This window comes from Gobius niger (genome assembly GCF_951799975.1).
Source record: "Gobius niger genome assembly, chromosome: 10".
NCBI lineage: Eukaryota > Metazoa > Chordata > Actinopteri > Gobiiformes > Gobiidae > Gobius > Gobius niger.
In genome coordinates, this window is record NC_136861.1 from 19,804,242 (window position 1) to 19,816,390 (window position 12,149).

Below are 12,149 nucleotides of genomic sequence, written 5' to 3' on the forward strand. Positions count from 1 at the left end.
GTGGTGCATCTATGTTTACATTATGGTAATTAGCCACATGCGTGTTCGGTTTCCCGACGGAGCAAATACGACGTGTTTCTTTGGATGCATTAAACGGGAATCGGTTTTCCCGGGGGTTAAGGGGTCAAACGGGGATCGGTTCGACTAGGGGTTAAGGGGTTAAACGGGAATCGGTTTGACCGGGGGTTAAGGGGTTAAACGGTTGAACGTTTTCTAAAGACAGTGAAGAGGTGGAGATTTACGGACAGGAAAACGTTTGAAACAACAAACAGAGCAGACGGGCGGCCTCCAGAACGACGATGCGTAAGAGCTGGATTAATCAACAGAAATCTTGGGGGCTTTTCGATGTTTTAAGTCGTTCACACAAGCATTTAAAATATGTGTATTTTGAATTTTGTGGCGATTAAATATTAATTAGACTTTAAATCCAATTCCATGACATTTAAAAAAAAAATGATTTTAGCCTAAATTCCAAATAGCTATATCTTGAGAACACATTTTGAAAAGTAGACACGCTGGCGTTTGTGACTTGAGGTGACTTGCCGGCTAAAGCAAGACTTGACTTGACTTGACCCCATGACCGATTGACTTGGACTTACTTTGGACTTGGACCTTCACGACTTGGACTTGATTCGAGACTTGCATTTACTCTCACCTCTGCTGGTTCTGCCACGCCCTGCGCTCAGTACGCTCACTGCGCTGCCTTCCCAGTTCCCAGGAAATCCAGTCCCATCCTTGATTGGCCAGACAGATGTAGACAGCATCTTTGAAAGCAGTTGAGGGGTGAAACAAAGGTTAGAATTAACAATATATTTTTTCCACTCAATATAGCAGCAAAGACATGGGGAGGCGTAAAGTGGTTAAACATCTAGTAATTACATAAATAACTGAGAATCATGCTACATGCTAACGCTAGCAACGACTGACGCTTCTACTGTACAACTGCAGTAAAAAAAAAAAAATGCTGAAAACAAAAACATCCATATGGACCCGATTTACACTTAACGTTATTTATATGTGATGAATAAATTTATATTCCACCAGAAAACGGGTAAAAGGAGTAAAAAAAAAAGTGTTTTCCAAAAGATACTTCCTTTCCCCACGGCGAGGCCACGCCCCCTTCTATGACACAAGTGGAAGGGGGGGCGCTAATGCAAATCATTGTCATATTGTGATCAATCAGTAATAGAGACCAGTAATAAGCATGACAAAGCCTTTTAGCTTCACTGTATTAGGTCCTATTGTTGTCATTTTAAGTTCTCTGGGTGGGTAAAACAACATAAAGCACAAGTGTCCGCTGTCCGTAGTTATTTATAGCAGCTGACACTTGGTATGAGCCTCTCCATTTGAGCGCTATTCCTGTGGTTGAAGCGAGACAAAGGTTTTTACATTTCTGATAACACAGACTATTTTTAAGTGCTGTTAAATTGACTAATGAACTACAGTCCAGTAATAGTTCCAACTGGCATCAAATATCAATCGACTTGATGTTGTCTCTCAAAATGGGTAGGACAATAGACAATTTTATTTCCACACTTTCCTCTCATGTTGCCCTATCCCATATTTTTTAAGCTATATAGCTATACCTTAAGTGCCTTGTTTATTACTGCTCCTAATTTGTTTACTTGAGAATTGGTCCTCTGGAGCTTCTTGCCCAGCTGCATCTTATTTAATTGGGCCTTGTCAGTTTTGTGTTCATGTGACATAACAATATTCTTAAGAGTCTACTTTAAAATTGAGCTGTTTTTTTTTTGTTTACTTAATTTGTTGTTATACCTATCTATATATAACAAAAACTGGCACAAAGTTCAACATCTTGTATGTCAGTTACTAAGGACCAATTATTTTCTCATAAAGGTGCCTGAAAGTGGTGACAGTATTCAAAGGATTTAAAGAAAGGACTTAAAGCCTAAAGATGACTTTGACAGGTTTGTTGACCTAATCCCAGACAAATAAGTATACGGTTCGATAATTGATGATTTTCTCTCTCCCCCATGGATTCCCTGCCCTGCCCTTCATCTGAGATTAACGTGAACCTATACGTGTTTAAGAATAACACCCTATATTTCCCTGTGAGAGAATAAACAAAAAAACACACACTCAAACAAGCGAAAAAACTTTGCTTTAAATGAATGTCTTTAGACTGCTGATCATTAATATTATACAGTGCATGCTATATCGGAATTGTGTGGACTGTGAACGTCATTAAGACAATAAGAAGACAATGAAGACAATGAAAAAGTTTGAAACAAATGATAATGTGTATATAGTGCAGGATGTACCTAACCAATACAGTGTGTCTACAGCAATGACATTTGTGCTTTTTCGGTTTATTGGTTTATTTGGTCGGGACAAGCTACTCCGGAACACATAAGCCCATCTACTCTCTGAAGTCAGGCTGGTTCCAGTCCTCAAGGTCATCTCCTTTTTTGACAATAGAAGGTTAGGTAAATGTATTCATAGTATATAATTAGCAAAGATAACCTTCACATTTACTTTACACTATAAACATATAATGATGATATTCATTCATTTATCTATCTATCACCACACTATAAATGTTAGAATAGACAAGGGTAAAAGCCTTTTCATTCATGATTCTATTACACTTCTGGTATCTGTAACATTTTGTTTATAGGTGCTAGACTTATTTTGAGGCTTATCCAGGCCGAGATGGCAACTGCGCATCCATTTCATTCCAAGGCGATACGTAATCCCTCTTCAGCTTTTATGGAATGGCCCTCACCCCCAATTTTATTCCAGACATTTGAGATGTGTGGTTGTGCTGCAACCATATACCAGTGACATTTACATGCTTCTCCAAAGCCACAACACTTGCTACAGCATGCACAGAGGACTTATGAGACTAAGGAAATACATTTACAACACGTTGCTCACTAATTAATTGTTTTATGAGCATAAACATTTTAAATTCAGATTAATATGTTGACAAACAGGACTGTGCAGATGTCTTGAGAGGGACAAGGCTTAGACCTCAAACATCAAATAAGGCACATGTCCTGTATTTGAATTACTGTGAAAACAGTTTAGTCAAAATATTTTATTACCTTCATACAGTATTGAAATGTGTGCATACTAATTAAAGAAATATGCAAATCAAGAAGTCACTTCCTGAAGATACAATAATGTGTAAGATATTGTTGGCCTTTGTCTGAACATCCAGCAATGCAATGTGAAGCGCCATTGTTGGTCCAGAAAAACGCTATATAAAACCAATGCATTATTATTATTATTGTTATTATTATAGCCATTTGTGTGATATTACGATATTGTTATCACTTGCTTTGATCGACTGTAGCACAGATGGAAAAATAGTGCCAATTTATTGATGCGTTTACTTACAAGATAATTTATTAGCTGTAAATGTCAATGAGACAGAATTAGTGACAACTGACAAGAATACATGTCCAAACTGAGCAGGTCCCACCTACTGAAGAGACAATCCTTCTGCTATAAAAAGAGCAGCTGCAAACTGAGACAATGAGTGGTGGGCTTTCAGCACAGGTAAGCACAACTTCTTCCTTTGTTTAACAAGTTTAGTTGTTGTGAAATTTTTGATGGTGACTGAATGAGCACTAACAAAGATTGTTACACAGGATTAAGAACGGGCCAGCCTTTTTTCCTGCGGGAGAAGAAGGTACTGTATGTCACCTTTTACATGCAGAGAAAGAAGTAGACTTTATCGATAAATGAATGTGGTATTTTTCAGCACCCTAAGAATTCAAGATGAGCACAGATGCAGAGATGGAGGCCTATGGCCCAGCGGCCATATACCTTCGGAAGGGAGAGAGGGAGAGAATTGAAGCTCAAAATACTCCCTTTGATGCAAAAACAGCGTTTTTTGTAATTGATACTGAGGACATGTACATTAAGGGTAAACTTGTCAAACGAGAGGGTGGAAAAGCAACAGTTGAGGCACTTGAAGGAGGAAAGGTAGGTTTTATGTGAATCATTTATTAGCATAAAGATGAAAAATCCTTGTTCATAAAAACAAATATCCACCTAATATTTGCATCTGGTACTGTTTTAGAATCTTATTCGATTCCTTAAGTTATTTAACAGAGACATTACATATAGAAGGGCTAGTTTTCAACTGTTCCTTGGCAAGGTGTATAGTGCTAACAGTAATTAACGGCTGATCAACTGTTAACAAACGTCATCAATTGAAAAAAAATAAACAACACACATGAATCTTTTTTTTTACAGAGTGTCACGGTCAAAGAGGATGAAATCTTTCCCATGAATCCACCCAAGTATGATAAAATTGAGGACATGGCCATGATGACCCACCTCAACGAGCCTACTGTGTTGTATAACCTCAAAGAGCGTTTTGCATCATGGATGATCTATGTAAGGCTGCCCCTAGTTTCTGCCTCATGCATGTGTTATTAGATTTTACCTGGTGTTTTAAATGTTTTTATCTGACATACTTTAGACCTACTCTGGCTTGTTCTGCGTCGTGGTGAACCCCTACAAGTGGCTTCCCGTATACGATCAGCAGGTTGTTTGTGCCTACAGAGGCAAGAAGAGGATTGAGGCCCCACCCCACATCTTCTCCATCTCTGACAACGCCTATCAGTTCATGCTCACTGGTGAGATGTTAACTTGTGTTGCATCTTGGTTTATGATTAGAAATTATTGAAAATTTAAGATTTTTATAATTTTATAGATCGTGAAAATCAGTCTGTCCTAATTACGTAAGTGTTGCAACAAATGCAGAAAATTATAGCAGGCCTAATTTATATACATAATGCTAGTCTCTTAAAATCCACGTCTTTTATTCTTCAGTGGAGAATCTGGTGCTGGAAAGACTGTCAACACCAAGCGTGTCATCCAGTACTTTGCAACAATTGCTGTAGCTGGAGGTAAAAAGGCTGAAAGCTCTAAGATACAGGTAAAATAACTGGAATAAAATTTCCTAGTTTGCTTTTTTATTACAGTTATTATTTTAATGACGTGATATCTGTGCAGGGTTCACTAGAAGATCAAATTATTGCTGCCAACCCTCTGCTGGAGGCTTATGGTAATGCCAAGACTGTGAGGAATGACAACTCCTCTCGTTTTGTAAGTGAAGAAGAAAAATGCATTTTTGGAGGAAATTACGAAACAATTATGAACTATCTCCTTTTAGGGTAAATTTATCAGAATTCATTTTGGCACTTCTGGCAAACTGGCTTCAGCTGATATTGAAACATGTAAGTAGTATTTGCTTACTATTTAAATGCACATAGTTATTTATTTTTGGAAAACTGCAATTGATTCTTAATTCAAGACCTGCTGGAGAAGTCCCGTGTGACCTTCCAGCTGTCTGCTGAGAGGAGCTACCACATCTTCTACCAGCTCATGACAGGACACAAGCCTGAGCTGCTGGGTATGTCATATCAAATAATGCTACATGTTTTGTACAGCATTGCCTAAATATTTGTGCTTTAAACTGCATTCTTCTATGTTTGTACTTCAGAGGCCCTTCTGATCACCACCAACCCTTATGACTACCATATGATCAGCCAGGGTGAAATCACTGTCAAGAGCATCGATGATGTGGAGGAGTTCATTGCAACTGATGTTGGTTCTTAAAATTTAAGTCCAGACAGTGATGCAACAAACTCTCACATTTGACAATGGTAATGTTTCCGCAGACTGCCATTGATATCTTGGGCTTCACTGGTGAAGAGAAGATAGCCATATACAAGCTGACTGGTGCTGTGATGCATCATGGCAACATGAAATTCAAGCAGAAGCAGCGCGAGGAGCAGGCTGAGCCTGACGGCAATGAGGGTGATTATCAATTTTAAATGTTATATTTGGTGAAATAAGTTAAATTGATGGTGCTAATTTATATCAACATTCTTTTCTAACTAGTTGCTGACAAAATCGCCTACCTCATGGGTCTGAACTCAGCAGACATGCTGAAAGCTCTTTGCTACCCAAGAGTCAAAGTTGGAAACGAGTTTGTGACCAAAGGTCAAACCGTTCCACAGGTTAGTTATTATTGTTATCGCAATTGTTATTATTTGTCATTGTGGTTATTTTTATATTGTTTGCATTTCCCCCATATTCGTATGTAGGTCAACAATGCTGTCAGTGCTCTGTGCAAGTCTGTCTATGAGAAAATGTTCTTGTGGATGGTTATCCGCATCAATGAGATGTTGGACACTAAGCAGCCAAGATCTTTCTTCATTGGAGTGCTGGACATTGCTGGATTTGAGATCTTTGATGTAGGTTTATCCCAATTATGAAGCACACTTTCTCACTATGAAGCTAAATAATATTATACCTTTGATATGTAGTACAACAGCTTGGAGCAGCTCTGCATCAACTTCACCAACGAGAAACTGCAACAGTTTTTCAACCACCACATGTTTGTCCTGGAGCAAGAGGAGTACAAGAAAGAGGGCATTGTTTGGGAGTTCATTGACTTTGGCATGGACTTAGCGGCCTGCATTGAGCTCATCGAGAAGGTATTCTGAAACATTTGTAAAATAAATAAATGAAATGAGTACATTTCCAGACTAATCCATGTTAATGCTTGACAGCCAATGGGAATCTTCGCCATCCTTGAAGAGGAGTGTATGTTCCCCAAGGCCTCTGATACAACATTCAAGAACAAGCTGCATGACCAGCATCTGGGCAAGACAAAAGCTTTTGAGAAACCTAAGCCTGGCAAAGGCAAGGCTGAGGCTCACTTCTCCCTGGTCCACTACGCTGGTACAGTCGACTACAATATCACTGGCTGGCTGGACAAGAACAAGGACCCACTGAACGACTCAGTTATTCTGCTCTACCAGAAGTCTGCAAATAAACTTCTGTCCATGCTGTATGCCACCCATGCTTCAGCTGAAGGTAATAAGACATTGTATACATAATAAAAAGTAAAAAATATGAAAGCAATAGCACTTAAAAGCATTTATGTAACTTCCAGAATCAGGAGGCGGCAAGAAGGCTGCTGGTGGCAAGAAAAAGGGAGGCTCTTTCCAGACAGTGTCTGCCCTTTTCAGGGTTTGTTTTTGGTCATATATATATTATACACACACACACACAAACGTACACAGTATAACACAAGAACAAACAATATCCAATTACTAATCTCCCATAGGAGAACTTGGGCAAGCTGATGACAAACTTGAGGAGCACTCACCCTCACTTTGTGCGTTGTTTGATTCCCAATGAAAATAAAACTCCAGGTATGCATCTCACTTTTTATCTATATTATCAAGGTGCACCGTTGCATTTTTGATCACAGAGCACATATTTTACAGGTCTTATGACAAACTTCCTGGTCATCCACCAGCTAAGGTGTAATGGTGTGCTGGAGGGTATCAGAATCTGCAGAAAGGGCTTCCCCAGCAGAATCCTCTACGCTGACTTCAAGCAGAGGTAACTAGTAATACTTAAGTGTACTAGCTTAACTAACTTTAACATGTACAGTAGGTTCCACTCTTGTCTTGAGTGCGCGAGTGTGCTACACTAGCCCATTAGCCCAAGAGGCATGGCGTGCTGTGCACAATCCTAAACAGTGAAACCATTTAAGGAATCTCACATAAATGTATCTTACTCAGATACAAAGTATTGAATGCCAGTGTCATCCCTGAGGGACAGTTCATTGACAACAAGAAAGCTTCAGAGAAGCTGCTTGGCTCCATTGATGTGGACCACACTCAGTACATGTTTGGACACACTAAGGTGAGCTTAATATGGTCTCAGTACTCACTACAAGATGTTGAATTTGCAGGGATTATGTAAAAAACAATAACAATAAACTGCTGTTTGACTGTACAACAGGTGTTCTTCAAAGCTGGTCTGCTGGGTCAGCTGGAGGAGATGAGAGATGACAAACTGGCTTATTTGGTGACCATGACTCAGGCTCTCTGCAGAGGTTTCCTCATGAGGAAGGAGTTTGTTAAGATGATGGAGAGGAGGTAAAAATGACACTCTTGATCACGGGACAAAATTATCTTGCTAATGTTACATATGTTATTGTTTATAGAGATGCAGTTTTCACTGTCCAGTACAACATCCGCTCCTTCATGAATGTGAAAAACTGGCCCTGGATGAATCTATACTTCAAGATCAAGCCTCTCCTGAAGAGCGCAGAGACTGAGAAAGAACTGGCTCAAATGAAGGAGAACTATGACAAGATGAAGTCTGATCTGGCAACAGCTTTGGCCAAGAAGAAAGAGCTGGAGGAGAAAATGGTTTCCCTCCTGCAGGAGAAGAATGATCTGCAGCTGCAAGTGGCATCGGTCAGCAAGAAATTAAACAATAATTGTACATTTATTAAACTAATGTGATATCATAACATACGAATGTTTGTGCTTGTCTGTCTCTATATATATCATATAGGAAGGTGAAAACCTCTCTGATGCAGAGGAGAGGTGTGAAGGACTCATTAAAAGCAAAATCCAACTTGAGGCCAAGCTCAAAGAGACAACTGAGAGACTGGAGGATGAGGAGGAAATCAATGCTGAGCTGACTGCAAAGAAGAGGAAGCTGGAGGATGAATGCTCTGAGCTGAAGAAAGACATTGACGATTTGGAGCTCACCTTGGCCAAAGTGGAGAAAGAGAAACATGCCACTGAGAACAAGGTTTGTTTGACTGTGTATTTAAAATGAACATAAATACGCATGACACAATAAAACAATGCAGTAGATATAAACAGTAAGAATTATGACACGATTCTGTAATACTCTTAAAGAAAATTGTTTCAAAAAGTGACAATGTGTTAATGGTGTTACAGGTGAAAAATCTAACTGAGGAGATGGCATCTCAAGATGAGGCTATTGCCAAGCTGACCAAAGAGAAGAAAGCTCTCCAAGAGGCCCACCAGCAAACTCTGGATGACCTCCAGGCAGAGGAAGACAAAGTCAACACTCTGTCCAAGGCCAAGACCAAGCTGGAACAGCAAGTCGACGATGTGAGGCTTTAACAGTTTGTCATATATCCATCCATCCATCCATTTTCTTCCGCTTTATCCGGGGCCGGGTCGCGGGGGCAGCAGTCTCAGCCGAGATGCCCAGACTTCCCGATCCACACACACCTCCTCCAGCTGTTCTGGGGGGACCCCGAGCGACACCAGGCCAGCTCGGAGACATAGTCCCACCAGCGTGCCCTGGGCCTTCCACGAGGCCTTGTCCCACTAGGACATGCCTGGAACACCTCCCGCGGGAGGCGACCAGGAGGCATCCGAAACAGATGCCCTAGCCACCTCAGCTGGCTCCTTTCGACGTGAAGGAGCAGCGACTCTACTCCGAGCTCCTCTCGGGTAACTGAGCTCCTCACCCGATCTCGAAGGGTGCGCCCAGCCACCCTGCGAAGGAAACTCATTTCGGCCGCTTGTACTCGCGATCTCGTCCTTTCGGTCATTACCCAAATCTTATGACCATAGGTGAGGGTGGGGACGTAGATCGATCGGTAAATCGAGAGCTTTGCCCCCCGACTCAGCTCCCTCTTTACCACGACAGACCGATACAGCGACCGCATCACTGCTGACGCCGCACCGATCCGTCTATCGATCTCACGCTCCATCCGTCTCTCACTCGTGAACAAGACCCCGAGATACTTGAACTCCTCCACTTGAGGTAAGGACTCCCCACCGACCTGTAGAAGGGAAGCCACCTTTTTCCGGTAGAGAACCATGGCCTCAGATTTGGAGGTGCTGATCCTGTGTGTAGCTGATCCCGGCAGCCACACACTCGGCTGCAAACCGCCCCAGAGCATGCTGAAGGTCCTGGTTTATTGAAGCCATCAGAACAACATCATCCGCAAACAGCAGAGATGAGACTCTGAGGCTCCCAAACCGGACACCCTCCGGCCCCTGGCTGTGCCTAGAAATTCTGTCCATAAAAGTAATGAACAGAACCGGTGACAAAGGGCAGCCCTGGCGGAGACCAACACGCACCGGGAACAGGTCTGACTTACTGCCGGCAATGCGAACCAAGCTCCTGCTGCGGTCATACAGGGAACGGACAGCCCTTAGCAGAGGGCCCCGGACCCCATACTCCCGGAGCACCCCCCACAGGGCACCACGAGGGACGCGGTCGAACGCTTTCTCCAGGTCCACAAAACACATGTGGACTGGTTGGGTGAACTCCCATGAACCCTCAAGCACCCGATGAAGGGTATAGAGCTGGTCCAGTGTGCCACGACCAGGATGAAAACCGCATTGTTCCTCCTGGATCCAAGGTTCAACTATCGGCCGGATCCTCCTCTCCAGCACCCTGGAGTAGACCTTACCGGGGAGGCTGAGGAGGGTGATCCCTCTGTAATTGGAACACACCCTCCGATCCCCCTTCTTAAAGAGAGGGACCACCACCCCGGTCTGCCAATCCAGGGGCGCTGTCCCCGACCGCCACGCGATGTTGCAGAGACGTGTCAGCCAAGACAGTCCTACAACATCCAGAGACTTAAGGTACTCAGGGCGAATCTCATCCACCCCCGGAGCCTTGCCACCAAGGAGCTTTCTCACCACCTCGGTGACTTCAGCCTGGGTGATGGGTGAGCCCACCCCCGAGTCCCCAGCCTTTGCTTCCTCACTGGAAGACGTGACGACGGGATAGAGGAAGTCCTCGAAGCAGTGTTAATTTCGTCGATTAAAATATTTAGTCTTAATTTTAGTCAAAGTGATATTTTTGACGACTAAAATTGGACTAAAACTAAATTAAAAGTTTCTCATGAGACTAAAACTATGACTAAAATGTCCAGATATTTTAGTCGACTAAAATAAGACTAAATAAAAATGAAAAGGAGAGACTAAAATCATCCAAACTTCTATTGACCGTCTGAAAGAGCCTCAGATCATGTAAATCCTCTGCCAAAGGATCAGCTCTGAGCTTTGTTCATGTGGAGCAGCTCCATGAAGCAAAGGAACAAGATTAAATATGATTATCATGAAGATTATCAATGCAAAGTCGACTAAATTAGTCTTAAATTTAGTCGACTAAATTTACTTGCAATTTTAGTCGACTAAAACTAGACTAAACTTTAAAAGATTTTTCGACTAAATCTCGACTAAAATTATATTACATTTTAGTCAAAAGACTAAGCCTAAAACTAAATTAAAATATGTTGACAAAATTAACACTGCCTCGAAGTACTCCTTCCACCGCCCGATGACATCCCCAGTCGAGGTCAGCAGCTCCCCACCTGCACTGTAAACAGTGTTGGTGAAGCACTGCTTCCCCCTCCTGAGGCGCCGGATGGTTTGCCAGAATCTCTTCGAGGCTGACCTATAGTCCTCCTCCATGGCTTCTCCGAACTCCTCCCAGACCCGAGTTTTTGCCTCTGCGACCGCACGAGCTGCAGCACGCTTGGCCTGCCGGTACCTCTCAGCTGCCTCCGGAGTCCCATAAGCCAACAAGGCCAGGTAGGACTCCTTCTTCAGCTTGACGGCATCCCTTACTTCCGGGCGCCACCACCGGGTTCAGGGATTGCCGCCGCGACAGGCACCAGAGACCTTACGGCCACAACTGCGAGCAGCCGCGTCGACAATGGAGGAGGAGAACATGGTCCACTCGGACTCCATGTCCCCAGCCTCCCTCGGAATCTGGGTGAAGCTCTTCCGGAGGTGGGAGTTGAAGACACCGCTGACAGAGGGATCCGCCAGACGTTCCCAGCAGACCCTCACAACACGCTTGGGTCTGCCAGGTCTGACCGGCTTCCTCCCCTGCCAGCGGATCCAGCTCACCACCAGGTGGTGATCGGTTGACAGCTCAGCCCCTTTCTTCACCCGAGTGTCCGAGACACGCGGCAGGAGATCAGATGACACAACTACAAAGTCGATCATCGACCTCCTGCCTAGGGTGTCCTGGTGCTTATGGGCACCCTCCTGGTGCTTATGGACACCCTTGTGCTCGAACATGGTGTTCGTTATGGACAAACTGTGACTAGCACAGAAGTCCAATAACAGAACACCACTCGGGTTCAGATCGGGGAGGCCGTTCTTCCCTATCACTCCCACCCAGGTCTCACTGTCGTTACCCATGTGGGCGTTGAAGTCCCCCAGTAGAACAATGGAGTCCCCAGTCGGAGCACCATCAAGTACCTCTCCCAGGGACTCCAAGAAGGCCGGGTACTCTGCACCGATGTTGGGCCCCTAGGCCGAGACAACGGTGAGAGACCTGTCGTAGGG

At 43.3% G+C, this 12,149-nt stretch overlaps 1 pseudogene across 1 annotated transcript in view; it reads left to right on the top strand.

Annotated features, from left to right (window-relative positions):
• LOC306969210 (myosin heavy chain, fast skeletal muscle-like) overlaps positions 1–12,149 on the top strand; it is a 37,068-nt pseudogene that overhangs the window by 19,943 nt on the left and 4,976 nt on the right. The window contains exons 2-22 of the transcript in view: positions 4,228–4,371; positions 4,457–4,613; positions 4,691–4,718; positions 4,810–4,915; positions 4,993–5,085; positions 5,153–5,216; positions 5,294–5,392; positions 5,483–5,586; positions 5,661–5,799; positions 5,884–6,002; positions 6,090–6,239; positions 6,312–6,482; positions 6,558–6,864; positions 6,944–7,020; positions 7,118–7,205; positions 7,281–7,398; positions 7,581–7,704; positions 7,804–7,940; positions 8,009–8,264; positions 8,365–8,607; positions 8,760–8,936. The product of the transcript in view is annotated as a myosin heavy chain, fast skeletal muscle-like (transcript). The remainder of the gene's footprint in view (positions 1–4,227; positions 4,372–4,456; positions 4,614–4,690; positions 4,719–4,809; positions 4,916–4,992; positions 5,086–5,152; positions 5,217–5,293; positions 5,393–5,482; positions 5,587–5,660; positions 5,800–5,883; positions 6,003–6,089; positions 6,240–6,311; positions 6,483–6,557; positions 6,865–6,943; positions 7,021–7,117; positions 7,206–7,280; positions 7,399–7,580; positions 7,705–7,803; positions 7,941–8,008; positions 8,265–8,364; positions 8,608–8,759; positions 8,937–12,149) is intronic.